At 38.3% G+C, this 18090-nt stretch overlaps 1 protein-coding gene across 1 annotated transcript in view; it reads right to left on the reverse strand.

The window, feature by feature from the left end:
* LOC128220403 (matrix metalloproteinase-2-like) overlaps positions 1 to 18090 on the reverse strand; it is an 89161-nt gene that overhangs the window by 27553 nt on the left and 43518 nt on the right. The gene's annotated exons all lie outside the window — the stretch shown is intronic.

Here is an 18090-nt window from a genome sequence, read left to right on the forward strand (position 1 = left end):
GATAACGTATAAATCATTATAATAATGACAAAGAAAGGGTTCATCGAACACGCCGAAGCCACCTGATAGAGTATAAACCAAACGCTGATCTTAAAATAAGATCACACAACATACATGTTACAATATACAAGAATCTCCATTTAACGTCGGGTATATGATAACAAGAAACATAAGCTCAATAAACTATTTTCCGACATGAATATCAAACACACATAACAGAACAAAACATAACAATGAATTGGTGCACTGGAAATGAAAGCATTTTTAAATAGGTTACACATGGGGAAAAGTATTTATCAACAGCGTTTGTATTTATGCATACAATTACAAAAAGTAAGATGGATTAGAGCACTTGAGCGATTATGGCATCAATAAGTTTTCCCGGCTGTATAATGTTCCGATATTTATAATGGTTAGTTCATTCAAGAATATAAATTAAGGATGATAATAGTATACATTTTATACAGCAACGGTTTAAGTGGCATTCCATACATTTGAATTACAGCATAGTATAGTTAAGTGACACTCTTATTCAAAATCAATACATACACATGTAGAACAAACATCAATTTTGACTGATATACATTTAACTTCTTACTAAATAATGCATTAATGGAAAATATTAATTACTGATAACAAGATTGTAACCGTATATTTAATAGCAGAGAGCGCAAAAATATTAAATGATTGGTGAATGCTAAAAGATTTACTGTGTTCTACTATAGTCTCATAAGGTAGAACTAGCGTGTTTTATGCTCATTTCTTTGAAATCAGACTCGGTATCCTTCAAAAGAACTTAACATGCAGTTAACTCGCAGTTACTTGACTCAAAAGTCGTGACGTGGTGACACGGGTATTAAGCACTGCCATACTGTCTCATGTGTACGACTTACGGCGAAGAAGTATTTTTAAAAAAATCGATGTCCAGGGTATTATCAACAAGGTAGACAAAGAAATGTTACAACGAAATTTCTGTCATTTTTTTGTTCAATAAATGTTCATTATTGCTGTCTTTAATGTTCGAGTTCGGGCATGGTTATCTGACTACGACACTACTAATAATACAATGCATACAACTTCACAAAGCATACAGACAGACTACGCATGCGTACTTATATCTTTATGCCACATCGTGTGTTCTACCGACTAAATATGCCACATCGTGTGTTTTACCAATTCAATATGCCACATCGTGTTTTTTACCGAGTCAATATTCCACATGGTGTGTTTTACCGACTCAATATGCCACATCGTGTGTTTTACCGACTCAATATGCCACATGGTGTGTTTTACCGACTCAATATGCCACATCGTGTGTTTTACCGACTCAATATGCCACATCGTGTGTTTTACCGACTCAATATGCCACATCGTGTTCTTACCGACTCAATATGCCACATCGTGTTCTTACCGACTCAATATGCCACATGGTGTGTTTTACCGACTCAATATGCCACATGGTGTGTTTTACCGACTCAATATGCCATATCGTGTTTTTACCGACTCTACTAAGGCAGTCTCTAGGCATACCTTATCGTTGAAATGTTGTACATAATAATGCATATTTTCCGTAAGGACTTTCAAACGGTAAAATCTCTTTTTACCGCAATTTCGTGTTTTTCGCCTGTACGCGGCAAAAATGTGGCAGGGCAATGACAGAACATTTTTCAGGAGAAAAGTTCTGAATCTGGTTATCATGGTTTCTGAGAAAAGGCTGCTTGGTAATGATCTGCTGCGTAATCACATTCGATTTTATATTATATGTTTCGAAATGAAAAACAGAAGCTCATTGAGCCTTTTTATCAATCCAAATTTGTTCTTATTTTGTAAGTGTAAAGAAGTCGTAGAATTGAGTTAGCAATATATTATCAGCTTGGGGAATTAAAGGTGAATGTTCTCGTACGATAAAAGTACAGTCATTCCGCTTTTTACATGGACTTATCAAATTGTAAAATACTCCTATTGTCGTTGAAAGTTCGTTGCAATGTTTGAATTGACACTTTTGTTTCCTTTGCAATGATTGTATTGTCATATGTGTTTCTTGTTCAATATTTGTATTGTCATGTTCTGTGCACAGTGTTAGTATTGTCATACATGTTTCTTATCTAAGGTTTGTATTTTCATATATCTTCTGTGAAAAATGTTTGTATTTTCGATGGCTCGATATTCTAGGGACCGGCCAAAGTACTTCGAGCCTCGAAAATATCGAGCCAAGCGGGATTGCTTACAGAATGTTATATTTTTCATTTGTTACATAAAGTCTTATTTACCTCGTTTGTTATTCGCTACGCTATCTCCGCAAGAGAAGGAAGAGTATTTATTGGGCATAGTTACGCACCCTAAATTTCGTAATATGACTTATTCGATTATTAGAAAATATCATTTTATTTATAATGAAAATACATTTATGCGAAAACAAGCAATTGTAAACAGTGGGTAACATAAACATAGCTTAAAAGTTATATCAAAATGCATAATAATTTATGGATAACAATTAGAGACATAACTTAAAGTGATGGCATGCTTATTCAAACTGTTAAACCATTTAAATTCGATAATAATTATAATATCAGTCAAGCAATTTTATTCGATTAGCACCTTGTGCTAAATGAAGCCAATCAAACAAATCAAGGCGTGAGATTCTTGACTGAACCCGCGAAAATGACATCGACCCAAGCAACCAAGTCAAAGTGTGAAATTCTTGTTTGGGACCGCGAAAACGACTTCGAGCGTGGAGAAATATCGACCCTCAAGATATCGAGCCATCCGATCGAAATTTATATGAACAAAGAGTAAATAAAAATCGGTCCTTTTAATTTGGTTCGAGCCAACGAGGATATCGAGCCATGAGATATCGAGCCAACGACTTTCGACTGTATGTTATGCGCATGATGTTTGTATTGTCCTTTATGTTTGTATTGTCATTTATGTTTGTATCGTCATACATGTTTCGTATCTTATGTTTGTATTGTCCTATATGTTTGTATTGTCATACATGTTTCGTACCTAAAGTTTGAACTGTCATATATGTTTGTATCGTCATACATGTTTCGTATCTAAGATTTGTATTGTCATATATGTTTCGTATCTTAGGTTTGTATAGTCATATATTTTTTGTATTGTCATATGTGTTACGTATTTAAGGTTTGAACTGTTATATGTTTCTTGTACAATGTTTGTATAGTTGGTATTTAAGTGTCCTGGTTTAAATCCGTACAACAAGAATATTATATTATGTTTTTTTGTGCGTAGTTTCTAATGATTTCTCAGATCTTTTAATGTGACCACATGTTGTTATTCTAAACCTGGAACAAATTGATACAATAGTTGCCTATTGTATTCGTCAGATTCATCTATGATATAGCTAAGTTGGTTTCTGATCTTTTAACTATATCCAGATAGATTGACTGCTATACGTCGCCAGGCGTGTTATTTTTCTCATCAGTGATAATAATTTCCCGGAATATCGACCCTTCAGCCTGATTAGATCTTATCAACCTGGTGACAAGAACGTTTCAATTTCATCTCCAGCACGAGACCCGGTTGACATTTTATATGATAGAAGGTTGACTTGTTGGTAATGATCTGCCGGGTAATCACATTCGATTTTCTGTTGTGAAGGAAAGCAGAATGTATTACGTTGTCATCAAATTCTCGCTGCCTACATTATCTATACGCATGTGGTGTTCGGTTTGATCAAAGACATTTCGTCACCATAGAGCAAAGAATACATTACTGCATATAGAAATAAAAGCACATTCGGAACTCCTCGACTATTCTTATCGAAAACAACCCTCAATGTATTTGGACGGTTTACATACTCAAAAAGCGGTACGTTTAAGTCCGCTGCAAGTAGATCGCGTAGTAATTTTATTTCCCAGTTAAATTTTATGACCTAACTCTTGGGAATCTTAATTATGTTTGCAATAAGACTCTTCACTGGCAATCAATGTAAACTTAGATCAATAAATACAACTCTAAAACACTTCAATTAATGAATGATATAATTCAAAAAAATACGAACTACTTCAACTGATGCACCGGCATACATCCGAGGTTGTTTTCGATTAAAATGACCAAGGTGTTCCGAATGATAAAAACAGTGGTTGAGTTCTTGCATTAGAGCTGCATTCTCACAGATTGACCGTTTAGACCATTATTTTTTACTTGGAATGAGCCAACGTTTGCGTTAATGTCTGGACAACGCTATTAGAAAAATGAGTTATTCGACAATTTTTATTTTGTTAGTTATCTGATATGATTGTTGAATGTATTGGTGCCAGAATCAGTTGATTCTGAGACAAAAATGAATAAAATAAAAGTCAAAACTTTCAATCTGATAAGAGTGATGCTTTTAGATGGCAATTTACAGTTTTAGCTTCTTACTTAATCTATCGTAAATGATTATTACATTATTTGATTAATCTGTTGTTTGAGATTTGGCAGTTCATTAAGTTATAGCATACTAGACACAGCATGCTGTTTATTTGAAAGTCTCTAACCGCTCAAGATAGGCGCCACCGGACGAAGGAATACTTTTCGACAAAACCTTCATATATATGATATCATGGACGGAATTATTTTTGCTTACTGACCTAACTTACTGACTGACATTTACCTTTTCCTTCCTATTGCAACGTCAGGAGTGGCATGTATATATGCAGGACTATAAACGGCTGCTGTAGTATCATAGCCGTAAACACGGGTTGGTATATCTGGATTTATTTTTAACATATTCATCACCGACACAAGTAATTCAACTATTTAGAATTTTTGAGCACGATGTGTACGTTTAAATTAATTACTTCAAGTACAACGAGGGCAGGAAAAACGCGATATATTTTCGCGTCTGTATGCAATAAAGTGCCCGGAATAGTTCATGTTCATTCTGCAAGATAAACAACATTTTGCAATAGGCAAGGTATTGTCTGAAAAGTTTTGATTAATAGATAAACAATTTATTCTGCTATGTGTCCACTTTCTGAATAACGTTTACATTCATTTCAGGTCTGTTTACAAGGAGGGCTTGTATGATGTACAATAGACACACAAGGTAATAGTTTTGTATCAATAAAAAACTTTTTTTTTTGGTATAAACATTAAGATGCTCGTAAATTTAACATTTTGCATACAATCAGGGACGCTAGAGATAGAGATAGCGTGTGAACAGTAGTTTACCAAGATGGTTGATAGTTCGTCGAGTGGTAAGACGCACGACTAGCATGCGAGAGGACCTGGGTTCAAACCCGGGGCTGGACATTCATATTTCTGAAATACCCTCTAGTATTTCCCACCTCACTGGAATAGTAAAAGCTACCACTCAACTCAAAAACTGCCTGCGTAATAGCCGAAAAAAGCTCACTACTGACTTGCCACACGGCTAGAACGTGTTAAAAAACTGCTTAAAAGAGAATATGTAAATAAAAACAAAGCCCTTATGTTATGCGTAAAAGTGATAATTTGAAACTAATTTAAGTAAAAAGTAATAAGTTAACGTTCGTCAGTGTATAATATCCTATTTTAAAAAGACTCACCCCCGTAAAGTATCCTTAGTGTCGTTATATGTGACATGGTATTGATAGAAGAAAATACATTCAATTATTTAAAAATGCTCGCCAGTCATTGGTTCGTTTCAACTGTGCGACGAAGACCTGAGTTGACAGAAATGTTGTTCAATCGATAGTACAATGAAAGTACGGTAGCCAAAACTCGAAGACCGAAGAATGAAGAGCCTGTTTAAAGCACAGGGAATCTCATATGTTTTGTGTGTACTGTGTTTGAAATGCCATATTTGTTTGGTGTACAATCTTTTACTATGTTTGAAATGTCATATATGTTTCTTGTACTATGTTTGTACTGTCATATATGTTTCTTGTACTATGTTTGTACTGTCATATATGTTTCTTGTACTATGTTTGAAATGTCATATATGTTTCTTGTACTATGTTTGAAATGTCATATATGTTTCTTGTACTATGTTTGTACTGTCATATATGTTTCTTGTACTATGTTTGTACTGTTATATATGTTTATTGAACTATGTTTGTACTGTCATATATGTTTCTTGTACTATGTTTGTACTGTCATATATGTTTCTTGTACTATGTTTGTACTGTCATATATGTTTAGTATACCATGTTTGTATTGTCATATATGTTTCTTGTACTATGTTTGAAATGTCATATATGTTTCTTGTTCTATGTTTGTACTGTCATATATGTTTCTTGTACTATGTTTGAAATGTCATATATGTTTCTTGTACTATGTTTGTATTGTCATATATGTTTTTGTACCATGCTTGTGTAGTCATATATGCTTCGTGTACAATGTTTTTATTGTTTTTTTTATGTGTCGTGGTTTTATACCGTACAACAAGAATATGAGAGCAAGGTAGCGTAGTTTGTATTGATTGTTCTGACCATTTGAGGTGACCACATGATTCCATTCTAAACCTGGAACAAATTGATACAAGGGTTGCCTATTGTATTCGTCAGAGATTCATCGATAATACAGCTAATTTGGTTTTTGATCTTTAAACTATATCCGGTCAGATTGACTGTTATACGTCACCAGGCGTGTTATTTTTCTCATCAGTGATAATAATTCCCCGGAATATCGACCCTTCTGCCTGATTAGATCTGATCAAACTGGTGACAAGAACGTTTCAATTTCATCTCCAGCACGAGACCCGGTTGACATTTTATATGATAGAAGGTTGGCTTGTTGGTAATGATCTGCCGGGTAATCACATTCGATTTTCTGTTGTGAAGGAAAGCAGAATGTATTACGTTGTCATCAAATTCTCGCTGCCTACATTATCTATACGCATGTGGTGTTCGGTTTGATCAAAGACATTTTGTCACCATAGAGCAAAGACTACATTACTGCATTTAGAAAGAAATGCAGTTGTTGAGTTCTTGCATTTAAGCTGCACTCTCACAGACTGACCGTTTTAACCATTATTTTTGTCTTGGAATGAGCCAACGTTTGCGTTAATGTCTGGACAACGCTTTTAGAAAAATGAGTTATTCGACAATTTTTATTTTGTTAGTTATCTTATATGATTGTTGAATGTATTGGTGCCAGAATCAGTTGATTCTGAGACAAAAATGAATAAAATCAAAGTCAAAACTTTCAATCCCATAGAGTGCAGCTTAAAGATGGCAATTTTCTGTTTCAGCTCGTTACTAAATTCATCGTTAATGACACGCATTATTTGATTCATCTGTTGTTTGAGATTTGGCAGTTCCTTAAGTTATCGCATACTAGACACAGGCTACTGTTTATTTGAAAGTCTCTAACTTCTCTAGATCGGCGTAACCGGACGAAGGAATACTTTTCGACAATACCTTCATATAAATGATATCATGGGCAGAATTATATTTGCTTAAAAGCTGACCTATCTCACTGACTGATATTTATTTTTGCCTTCCTAATGCAACGTAAAGGAGTGGCATGTATATATGCAGGACTATAAACGGCTGCGGTAGTATCATGGCCGTATATCATTGCATATCAGGTTGATATATCTGGATTTCTATCACATTCATCACCACCGACACAAGTAATTTAACTATTTAGTATTCTTCGGCACGATATGTACGTTTAAATTAATTACTTCAAGTACATCGAGGACAGGAAAAACGCGATATATCTTCATGTCTGTATGCAATAATGTGCCCGGTATAGTTCACGTCCATTCTGCTAGGTAAACAACCTTGTGTACGAGAGAAGGCATTGTCTGAAAGGTTTTTGATTATTAGGTAAACAAATTATTCTGTAATGTGTGCATTCGCTAAATAAGGTAAACATTCATTTCAGATAGTGTATCCAATGGAGCTTGTATGATGTGCAATGTACAATAGACAAACAAAGATAATAATTTTGTAACAATAGCAACTATGTTTTCGTTTTGACTTGAAGGTGCTCGTATATTTGACATTTTGCGTACAATCTTGGGACGCTAGATATGGAAATAGCTTTTGAGCAGAAGTTTATCAAGAGGGTAGTTAGTTGGTCTAGTGGTAAGACGCTCGACTAGCATGCGAGAGGATCTGGATTCAAACCCGGAACTGCCCTTGCAAGTTTGTGAAATACATCTGGTATTTCCCACCTCACCGGAATAGTAAAAGCTACCTCTCAACTCAGAAACTGCCTGCGGAGTAGCCGAAAATGACTCACTACTGACTTGTGACATGGCCAGAAAGGCTTTGGATAGAAAAATTGGACACTTCTGAAGGGCCAAGATACTAACAGTACGGCAATTTAAAATACTACGAGGATTGACGCCTCGTCAAACAGGCGAATAAAAACAGTACCCTGGGAATAGCTGAACCAGGGGAGAACCTACAAAAAAACTGCCTGCGGAGTAGCCGAAAATGACTCACTGCTGACTTGTGACACGGACAAAACGGCTTTGGATAGAAAAATGGGACACTTCTGAAGGGCAAGAATATCAATAGTTTGGCAATTTAAAATATTATTAGGCTTGACGCCCCGTCAAACAGGCGAATGAAAACAGAAGCTTGGGAATAGCTGAACCAGGGGAGAACCTACAAAGTAATAAACTACCGGAGAAGTGCTTTAATCTTTTATAAGGAGAACCAGACCCGTGTTGTGCTAGGACATTCTAGTTTGCAACCCTGTAGTACCCCAACAGTCAAGTGACCTTCCGAAGTACAACCAGACGCTGTGATGATGTCTGCATCTCGTGTGAATATGCAATGTATGGGGGCGAAAAGCAGGCAACTCAGGATTGAGAGGTGGACAAAAATAAAGAAAAGATGGTGGACTCATACTGTCTACACGTACAGATACATGCATCTGGAAAGGAGATCATTACGGTTAAGTAATACTCTACTTCTCTGATAATTGTTTGGGTTAGGAACAAATCACAGCCTACAGTCCACATTTAAATTTACACAAAATAAAGATGCGGCTGCCAACACCAGACGTAAACGTTTGAGTAAAAAATGAGTTGTGAATAAACAAGCAGGAAAATCGAATGCCATGTAATCAATCTGATCCAAAGGGCTTGGATACACTAGTTAATAAGTGAATGCAGTGAAAATACGCAGACTGATTTTATTATTTAAATGTTCAGTTTTATTTTCAAACATACTACGAAAGAAAATTAAGTGAACAAGAAACAATCATTTTTAAAAGAGCCATAAAATATGACAGGAGCTCTTTTATTTACGTTCCAATTTGGGAGAGAAAATTGAGGGTTTGTAGAAAACACTGGTATTCGGCAAAAAGACAGTTTAAACCGCAATATAACAAAAGAAATTTGGATGTTTGCTGGATTTATGGGAGAACACTACCAGCAAATTTGACATAGGAAAGAAAAAAACATTTGTCAGAAAAAACCTTTTCAACTGTAGAGTCTCACTACACCCGAAAAGTCACAAACAGAAACTACTTCACACAATATCCTAGCATTAGAGTTATGAATGCACTCTATGTTGAAAAGTGTAAGAGGCTTGGCCATTACTGTATTACAGAAGCAGTTTTTGGAAATAAATACAACTTGTCATGTTTCCACCCCCACCACCCACCCCTAATAAAATAGAGACTAATGCCAGGTGTAGCCAAATAAAATATTTGAAATATGTAAGGAAGGTAAGCGTTGCAACGAGAAAGAAAATGGAACGACAATAAAAGGAACATGAGAAACAATCCTCAGTTGTATGCATCAATATTTAATTTGATTTGCGACACCAAGTAGTTATAAATTTCTTTTCTCTTGTGAGGTAGGATCATGCATGCTTTTTTATATTTTAATACAATTGTAGGTGTCGAAAAGGTAACACTTCAAAGAAGTCCTTTACATTGTGAAACGGTGATGACATTAGCAAGGCGCAAGTCAAGACTCCCTTGGAAAAGTACAAGAACCAGGGCCCCGTTTCATTAATGGTCGCATCGCAAATCCAGCAAAGTCGCAAGTCGCAAGAAATGCGACCGAGTTTGCGACACAGCGCAATTTGCGTTTCATTAATCGCGTCGCAAAATAGAGCTTGCGACTTTTTCCTCTATCGATAATTTGCGATACGCAGTCTACGAAATGACGTCACAGCATCATTGCGAGTACCTGTTTGTTTACGCGCCATCTGTCAGATTTGACTTGAACTTTAGCACAATGAAAAAAGACGTTATTGAGGATGACGTTAACTGTTTGCAAACAAAAATATATACAAATATCCGAAAAATGCCCATACAGTATTGTTTTGTAATTTATGATCTGGAGTAAATAAATAAAATAAATACAAGTGGTTTTTAAAAGGAGTTTACAGAAAATCATATTGAAATGACCACGCAGTCATATTCAGCAAAGTTACTGGTCTCTTCCGTAGAGAAGGCAGACTTTTTGTCGCTTTTAGTTTAAGAAAACAATCTAAAAGGAGTTTGAAGTCTACAAGCAAACATTGTCGAGCAGCAGAATATTTAAACATAATTATATTGAGTGATATAAATACTGTATTACATTGTTATTTCAATTATGTATACAAAATAAGACAAGATTTCTCCTCCATGTGTGAGTGACAGTGGTGAAGAGATCGAGAAATTATTCATAACTGCCAATGTTGACCAATAAAAGATAATGTTCCCATAGAACCTATCTAAGAAAAATAAGTTATAGGAACTGTTTATTTGTGTGCATAATCTACTAATGTATGATTGCTATAGACTTATGCAATATGTTAAGGCAGGAAGAGACAGCTGTCAGTTTCGAGTCACAAACCCTAGTTTTAAATGTTCTGTATTTGCATCGCCTATAAGAAAAAAAAAATCATAGCGGCATGAACAAAAGCTATATGTGAGAATGACCTGGGTTTTGCGAAGATATGTTCTTACTTTTTGGCTTAAAATAGTATAGTGATATAAAGACATAGCTCCTATGTTATGCTGTAAAAGTGATAATACTATTTCAAACTCATTTTAGTTAAAAGTAATAAATTATTGTTCGTCAGTGTATAATATTCTATTTTAAAAAGAATCAACACACGTAAAGTTCCTTAGTGTCGTTTTATGTGACATGGTATTTATATAAAAACAAGTAGATGCAATTCATTTAAAAGGCTCGCCAATAGCAAAGTACGATATGAATGTAAGCGTGCACATTATGAAATGGACTGCGCAAAATGGCAGATAGGCGATTAAAACGTTAAACAAATATTGTTTCGTTTGAACTGTGCGATAAAGACCTGAAAAGACAGTTATGTTGCTCAATCGATAGTACAATGAAAGTACGGTAGCCAAAACTCGAAACCCGAAAATAACTCTGTTTAAAAGCACAGGGATAATGCCTAACCAATACTTTAAAGAGAGAAGCATAACCTCTTCGTGAGGAAGACAAGCGGATTATCTCTAATGATATGACGTGCATAAATTCTACGCATAGCGCCGTGAAACGTTGACAGGAGCTCGGATGTCACTCTGTAAATCCAATTTACAAAATGGAGATGAAAACTACGGCAACGAAATTAATAGCACCATGGTTTTTTAGTGGCTAATGATCCACCCGATAACTGTCCCCAAACTTTGTTTTAGAGGTAATATCATTTGAAGTATGATATTCGCCTAACCAATATACTGAACGAAGAGATATATCATGTATATTTTAAAGTGCAATAAAATGTCGAAAAGGTCCAATAAAGTCATCCGCAGATTGCTGAATCTGTACTTTCTATTACAGTCAAGGCCCAGCCATACACCCGGAGGTAATATGTAATAGTGAAGTAATGCATAATATACATATAATGAATAACCTTAATGATGAAGAAGTGCGGAGTTAATAGCAACGCGAGATTGTAACGTGATTCCAGCAGACGAGAACCAACTTTTGACGTCATGGCTGTAAATTTGTACTTATTAAAAGCCGATAAGCGAATTTAATGGCATTAAATGCAGTATATAATTCTAAACAAGTTACATGGGAATGATTCCTGAACAGAACTTGAACCCGTCGTGTCTCATTAGTTTTATGAACAGTGGGATAGAAAAACAACGTCTTCGTCTCGTGATAATGATCAATAACTTACTTATACATTTCTCTTTCAATCTGCTTCAGCATGGATGTTGAACACGTGAATAGTTTTGACCCGAAAGATCTTGTAAATATCATGATTATAACATCACCCTTAGCCAAGTAATGTATACTTCGTTTAGAGTTTGTTCAGCCTTTACATTGTGCCGCCAGACAGGGACTTCCATCATTATTACATCGCCATATAGCCACTTTATATCTCTCTCGTTTAGAGTGTGTTCGGCATTTACATTGTATCACCAGAAAGTGTCTTCCATGATAATTACATCACCATATAACAACGTTATGTGTCTTTCGTTTAGAGTGTGTTCAGCCTTTACAGTGTGCCTCCAGACAGGGACTTCCATGATTATTACATCGCCATATAGCCACTTTATCTCTCTCTCGTTTAGAGTGTGTTCGGCATTTACATTGTATCACCAGAAAGTGTCTTCCATGATAATTACATCACCATATAACAACGTTATGTGTCTTTCGTTTAGAGTGTGTTCGGCCTTTACAGTGTGCCTCCAGACAGGGACTTCCATGATTATTACATCGCCATATGGCCACTTTAGAGTGTGTTCGGCATTTACATTGTATCACCAGAAAGTGTCTTCCAAGATTATTTCATCACCATATAGCCACGTTATGTGTCCCTCGTTTAGAGTGGGTAAGACCTTTACATTGTGCCACTACACAGGGTCTTCCATGATTATTACGTCACCATATAGCCACGTTATGTGTCCATCGTTTAGAGTGTGTAAGACCTTTACACTGTGCTGCCAGAAAGGGTCTCCGTCTAATTGCAGTCTAGTACCCACGTCCATTGTATCTTTGTATGTACCTTAAACTTAGCTTATTACGTTGATTCGGCTATATATTATGTTTCATAGATAAGTTAAATTTAATATAAGCTGATTTCAAACATAGGTTGTACAGGAGTGTTGTCATCGAATGATAGAAACCCCCCAGATTATTTATTAAGTAAAAAATAACAGTTTTCCTGAGCATTAATCATTTAGTATTGCTCGTAAATATGTCATATAACATTGGATCTGGGGAATGAAATCCACGAATAGCGTGCGAAAAGCAATTTACCGGGATGGCCAGTCAATTCGTACCGTCATCATAGTTTACAAAATATACTAGGAAACAAAACAGCATTACGACTTAACGCCAGTAATATTTTCTGCTCAAGTGTTCTATCTCAATCAACCAATCAGTGATTCTCTTTTGTGTGGTTTTCCCAAACCAGTATTAGCGTTGCCATGCCATTCTATGAGTTAGCGCGATTTTTTAATTACTTTTCTACTTAAAGTTCGCATACGTTCTTACACTTTATTGCTTAACATATTTCCCTTCAGACCGCACCGAAAGCATCTTTCGAAATAGTACAATAACTTGAAAAGAACTGTTTTGATTAAAATATGATTTTCTCCATATTGAAAAGAAAGTCTGAATTACTATGTTCATGAAATTTCTCCAACAGTTATACTTTTCTTCGAATGCACATCAAACCAGTTAAACTCCACATGTCTTGCAGTTGTCGCAAAAATATTTCTCTGATTAAATTATTTTCAAGTCCGTTTTTTTATTTGATGTATAACGTCAGAACAAGACCCTGCGTTTCATACGATGAATTGTTTTGAAAACCACGCTAAGTTGTTGACATTTGACGCGTTCAAGACAACGGTTGGGGTGTTGTTTTTAGTTACTGTTCATTGTGTGAATATTCCGCGGAATTCCTATTACACATCACGTTTGAACTACATATGATCTATTATATTTCATCGCAATTATTTTTGAGCATTTGGTTTTCGTTTCAAATATACTTTCACTTTATTCAGAAGGAAGCAAATGTTCCAGCATTTAGCTTCAAGACTTTTTTTACCATTTCATTAATAAATTCTACGGCTTGTTTACTTCTACACAAAGAAATATGTTTTCACATATACATTATATTTCTTTTTAATTTGACACTCATTAATTATCAAATGGAAAAAAAACACTACAATTCATATAAAAATTAGTGAAAATAACAAATCGGTATTTTCAGTGCTGCTATTTCACTTATAAAACTTGACAGGTCACCGAAAAGCATGCAATAATACAACCCAACGGTTTAACGAAACACATATATTCATCGACTAACAGATTAACTTCAGTGGGATTAAGATCATGCGAAACTTGAAGAATATTCCAAACATAATTATATGCTCTTTTACAAAATTAGTTATGATCTGACGATTTACTTTTTAACAGTTGACAAAATCGCATGTAAATGTTCATATGGTGTATAAGACAAACACTTTATATGAAACAAGAAGATGTAAGATTTTATAAAATAATGATAACAACAATATCCCTCATTATTACAGTATTTAAGAGTGCCAATTATGTTAAAAGATTCTTGAGATGTTTTGATATTTTCATTTGGAAAATGTATTTAACTCAAAAAATTAATTAAGATATCTTCAAAAGAAATGCAATATGGGTCATATAGCTTCTAGAATATCCTACATTGTATGCCTTCTCTATATCCTTCATGTGTTATAAATTTCATTGACTACTACAATTCAGAGAACCAAACTGTTGAAAGTGGTAGTGGCATCTTGGGATTACCAAGACATGGGCTAGAACAATACAACACTGACGCGACGACATGAGTTAAAGGTTTACTTGTGTACGATTACAAGATGACCATTAATATACATAAACAAAACACTGATACTTCAGAAAAACATCATTGAGTTAACAACGCAAATAAGGCGATATGGAAAAGACCAGTAGCCTTAAATATACTATCATCTTGTATCATCATGGTATAGATATTAAAGTCTACAAACATACATACACACAGCTATAACAATGAGTGGTTTATCCTTAAATATTGGGGCTATACCCCAGGAACGGTCATTGGCACGTGACAGGTGGGCCAAGGTTAAACCGGTGATCGAATATTCAACTTCAGCATGTGACCGGTAGGCCATGGTTAAACCGGTGATCGAATATTCAAGTTCAGCATGTGACCGGTGGGGCCAAGGTTAAACCGGTGATCGAATATTCAACCACAGCATGTGACCGGTGGGGCGAGGTTAAACCGGTGATCAAATATTCAACCTCAGCATGTGACCGGTGGGCCAAGGTTAAACCGGTGTTCGAATATCCAACCTCAGCATGTGACCGGTGGGCCGAGGTTAAACCGGTGATCGAATATTCAACCTCAGCATGTGACCGGTGGGCCGAGGTTAAACCGGTGATCGAATATACAACCTCAGCATGTGACCGGTGGGCCGAGGTTAAACCGGTGATCGAATATACAACCACAGCACGTGACCGGTGGGGCGAGGTTAAACCGGTGATCGAATATACAACCACAGCATGTGACCGGTGGGCCAAGGTTAAACAGGTGATCGAATATACAACCTCAGCATGTGACCGGTGGGCCAAGGTTAAACAGGTGAGCCAAGGTTAAACCGGTGATCGAATATTCAACCTCAGCACGTGACCGGTGGGCCAAGGTTAAACCGGTGATCGAATATTCAACCTCAGCACGTGACCGGTGGGGCGAGGTTAAACCGGGGATCGAATATTCAACCACAGCATGTGACCGGTGGGGCGAGGTTAAACCGGGGATCGAATATTCAACCACAGCATGTGACCGGTGGGGCGAGGTTAAACCGGGGATCGAATATTCAACTTCAGCATGTGACCGGTGGGGCGAGGTTAAACCGGGGATCGAATATACAACCTCAGCACGTGACCGGTGGGCCAAGGTTAAACCGGTGATCGAATATTCAACCACAGCACGTGACCGGTGGGCCGAGGTTAAACCGGTGATCGAATATTCAACCACAGCACGTGACCGGTGGGCCGAGATTAAACCGGTGATCGAATATTCAACCACAGCACGTGACCGGTGGGCCGAGGTTAAACCGGTGATCGAATATACAACCTCAGCACGTGACCGGTGGGCCGAGGTTAAACCGGTGATCGAATATACAACCTCAGCACGTGACCGGTGGGCCGAGGTTAAACCGGTGATCGAATATACAACCTCAGCACGTGACCGGTGGGCCGAGGTTAAACCGGTGATCGAATATACAACCTCAGCACGTGACCGGTGGGCCGAGGTTAAACCGGTGATCGAATATACAACCTCAGCACGTGACCGGTGGGCCGAGGTTAAACCGGTGATCGAATATACAACCTCAGCATGTGACCGGTGGGCCGAGGTTAAACCGGTGATCGAATATACAACCTCAGCACGTGACCGGTGGGCCGAGGTTAAACCGGTGATCAAATATACAACCTCAGCACGTGACCGGTGGGCCGAGGTTAAACCGGTGATCGAATATTCAACCACAGCACGTGACCGGTGGGCCGAGGTTAAACCGGTGATCGAATATTCAACTTCAGCACGTGACCGGTGGGCCGAGGTTAAACCGGTGATCGAATATACAACTTCAGCACGTGACCGGTGGGCCGAGGTTAAACCGGTGATCGAATATACAACCACAGCACGTGACCGGTGGGCCGAGGTTAAACCGGTGATCGAATATACAACCTCAGCACGTGACCGGTGGGCCGAGGTTAAACCGGTGATCGAATATTCAACCTCAGCACGTGACCGGTGGGCCAAGGTTAAACCGGTGATCGAATATTCAACCTCAGCACGTGACCGGTGGGCCAAGGTTAAACCGGTGATCGAATATTCAACCTCAGCACGTGACCGGTGGGCCAAGGTTAAACCGGTGATCGAATATTCAACCTCAGCACGTGACCGGTGGGCCAAGGTTAAACCGGTGATCGAATATTCAACCTCAGCATGTGACCGGTGGGCCAAGGTTAAACCGGTGATCGAATATTCAACCTCAGCATGTGACCGGTGGGCCGAGGTTAAACCGGTGATCGAATATTCAACCTCAGCATGTGACCGGTGGGCCGAGGTTAAACCGGTGATCGAATATTGAACCTCAGCATGTGACCGGTGGGCCATGGTTAAACCGGTGATCGAATATTCAACCTCAGCATGTGACCGGTGGGCCGAGGTTAAACCGGTGATCGAATATACAACCTCAGCACGTGACCGGTGGGCCGAGGTTAAACCGGTGATCGAATATACAACCTCAGCACGTGACCGGTGGGCCGAGGTTAAACCGGTGATCGAATATTCAACCTCAGCACGTGACCGGTGGGCCGAGGTTAAACCGGTGATCGAATATTCAACCACAGCACGTGACCGGTGGGCCGAGGTTAAACCGGTGATCGAATATTCAACCACAGCACGTGACCGGTGGGGCGAGGTTAAACCGGTGATCGAATATTCAACCACAGCACGTGACCGGTGGGGCGAGGTTAAACCGGTGATCGAATATTCAACCACAGCACGTGACCGGTGGGGCGAGGTTAAACCGGTGATCAAATATTCAACCACAGCACGTGACCGGTGGGGCGAGGTTAAACCGGTGATCAAATATTCAACCACAGCACGTGACCGGTGGGGCGAGGTTAAACCGGTGATCGAATATTCAACCACAGCACGTGACCGGTGGGGCGAGGTTAAACCGGTGATCGAATATTCAACCACAGCACGTGACCGGTGGGCCGAGGTTAAACCGGTTGTCGAATATTCAACCACAGCACGTGACCGTTGTCGAATATTCAACCTCAGCACGTGACCGGTGGGCCGAGGTTAAACCGGTGATCGAATATTCAACCTCAGCACGTGACCGGTGGGCCGAGGTTAAACCGGTGATCAAATATTCAACCACAGCACGTGACCGGTGGGCCGAGGTTAAACCGGTGATCAAATATTCAACCACAGCACGTGACCGGTGGGCCGAGGTTAAACCGGTGATCAAATATTCAACCACAGCACGTGACCGGTGGGCCGAGGTTAAACCGGTGATCAAATATTCAACCACAGCACGTGACCGGTGGGCCGAGGTTAAACCGGTGATCGAATATTCAACCACAGCACGTGACCGGTGGGCCGAGGTTAAACCGGTGATCGAATATACAACCTCAGCACGTGACCGGTGGGCCGAGGTTAAACCGGT

This window comes from Mya arenaria, chromosome 15, assembly GCF_026914265.1.
Source record: "Mya arenaria isolate MELC-2E11 chromosome 15, ASM2691426v1".
Taxonomy (NCBI): domain Eukaryota; kingdom Metazoa; phylum Mollusca; class Bivalvia; order Myida; family Myidae; genus Mya; species Mya arenaria.